The sequence below is a fragment of the Anguilla anguilla genome, chromosome 12, assembly GCF_013347855.1.
Source record: "Anguilla anguilla isolate fAngAng1 chromosome 12, fAngAng1.pri, whole genome shotgun sequence".
Classification (NCBI taxonomy): Eukaryota; Metazoa; Chordata; class Actinopteri; order Anguilliformes; family Anguillidae; genus Anguilla; species Anguilla anguilla.
Genome location: NC_049212.1, coordinates 15,961,320 through 15,963,783, shown reverse-complemented (window position 1 = coordinate 15,963,783; position 2,464 = coordinate 15,961,320).

The following is a 2,464-nucleotide window of genomic DNA, read 5'->3' as shown; positions in this document are numbered from 1 at the left end:
CGCGCGATTTTACACGAATATTTCCAACCCTGACTTTAAGCCGCCGACCGGAAAAAAATGCAGCCGGCTAACGCTTTCAATGTTCAATAGCTCCCAGACAATAGGGCCTAGGACCATCAAACCACTGCTAGAGTGTTCACAGACAGCGGCCCCGAGAAGCAGAGCCTATGCTTCGGGCGCTACCACCCCGCGCGATTTTACACGAATATTTCCAACCCTGACTTTAAGCCGCCGACCGGAAAAAAATGCAGCCGGCTAACGCTTTCAATGTTCAATAGCTCCCAGACAATAGGGCCTAGGACCATCAAACCACTGCTAGAGTGTTCACAGACAGCGGCCCCGAGAAGCAGAGCCTATGTTTCGGGCGCTTCCACCCCGCGCGATTTTACACGAATATTTCCAACCCTGACTTTAAGCCGCCGACCGGAAAAAAATGCAGCCGGCTAACGCTTTCAATGTTCAATAGCTCCCAGACAATAGGGCCTAGGACCATCAAACCACTGCTAGAGTGTTCACAGACAGCGGCCCCGATAAGCAGAGCCTATGCTTCGGGCGCTACCACCCCGCGCGATTTTACACGAATATTTCCAACCCTGACTTTAAGCCGCCGACCGGAAAAAAATGCAGCCGGCTAACGCTTTCAATGTTCAATAGCTCCCAGACAATAGGGCCTAGGACCATCAAACCACTGCTAGAGTGTTCACAGACAGCGGCCCCGAGAAGCAGAGCCTAGATTTTGGGCGCTACCACCCCGCGCGATTTTACACGAATATTTCCAACCCTGACTTTAAGCCGCCGACCGGAAAAAAATGCAGCCGGCTAACGCTTTCAATGTTCAATAGCTCCCAGACAATAGGGCCTAGGACCATCAAACCACTGCTAGAGTGTTCACAGACAGCGGCCCCGAGAAGCAGAGCCTATGCTTTCGGGCGCTACCACCCCGCGCGATTTTACACGAATATTTCCAACCCTGACTTTAAGCCGCCGACCGGAAAAAAATGCAGCCGGCTAACGCTTTCAATGTTCAATAGCTCCCAGACAATAGGGCCTAGGACCATCAAACCACTGCTAGAGTGTTCACAGACAGCGGCCCCGAGAAGCAGAGCCTATGCTTTCGGGCGCTACCACCCCGCGCGATTTTACACGAATATTTCCAACCCTGACTTTAAGCCGCCGACCGGAAAAAATGCAGCCGGCTAACGCTTTCAATGTTCAATAGCTCCCAGACAATAGGGCCTAGGACCATCAAACCACTGCTAGAGTGTTCACAGACAGCGGCCCCGAGAAGCAGAGCCTATGCTTCGGGCGCTACCACCCCGCGCGATTTTACACGAATATTTCCAACCCTGACTTTAAGCCGCCGACCGGAAAAAAATGCAGCCGGCTAACGCTTTCAATGTTCAATAGCTCCCAGACAATAGGGCCTAGGACCATCAAACCACTGCTAGAGTGTTCACAGACAGCGGCCCCGAGAAGCAGAGCCTATGCTTCGGGCGCTACCACCCCGCGCGATTTTACACGAATATTTCCAACCCTGACTTTAAGCCGCCGACCGGAAAAAAATGCAGCCGGCTAACGCTTTCAATGTTCAATAGCTCCCAGACAATAGGGCCTAGGACCATCAAACCACTGCTAGAGTGTTCACAGACAGCGGCCCCGAGAAGCAGAGCCTATGTTTCGGGCGCTACCACCCCGCGCGATTTTACACGAATATTTCCAACCCTGACTTTAAGCCGCCGACCGGAAAAAAATGCAGCCGGCTAACGCTTTCAATGTTCAATAGCTCCCAGACAATAGGGCCTAGGACCATCAAACCACTGCTAGAGTGTTCACAGACAGCGGCCCCGAGAAGCAGAGCCTATGCTTCGGGCGCTACCACCCCGCGCGATTTTACACGAATATTTCCAACCCTGACTTTAAGCCGCCGACCGGAAAAAAATGCAGCCGGCTAACGCTTTCAATGTTCAATAGCTCCCAGACAATAGGGCCTAGGACCATCAAACCACTGCTAGAGTGTTCACAGACAGCGGCCCCGAGAAGCAGAGCCTATGCTTTCGGGCGCTACCACCCCGCGCGATTTTACACGAATATTTCCAACCCTGACTTTAAGCCGCCGACCGGAAAAAAATGCAGCCGGCTAACGCTTTCAATGTTCAATAGCTCCCAGACAATAGGGCCTAGGACCATCAAACCACTGCTAGAGTGTTCACAGACAGCGGCCCCGAGAAGCAGAGCCTATGCTTTCGGGCGCTACCACCCCGCGCGATTTTACACGAATATTTCCAACCCTGACTTTAAGCCGCCGACCGGAAAAAATGCAGCCGGCTAACGCTTTCAATGTTCAATAGCTCCCAGACAATAGGGCCTAGGACCATCAAACCACTGCTAGAGTGTTCACAGACAGCGGCCCCGAGAAGCAGAGCCTATGCTTTCGGGCGCTACCACCCCGCGCGATTTTACACGA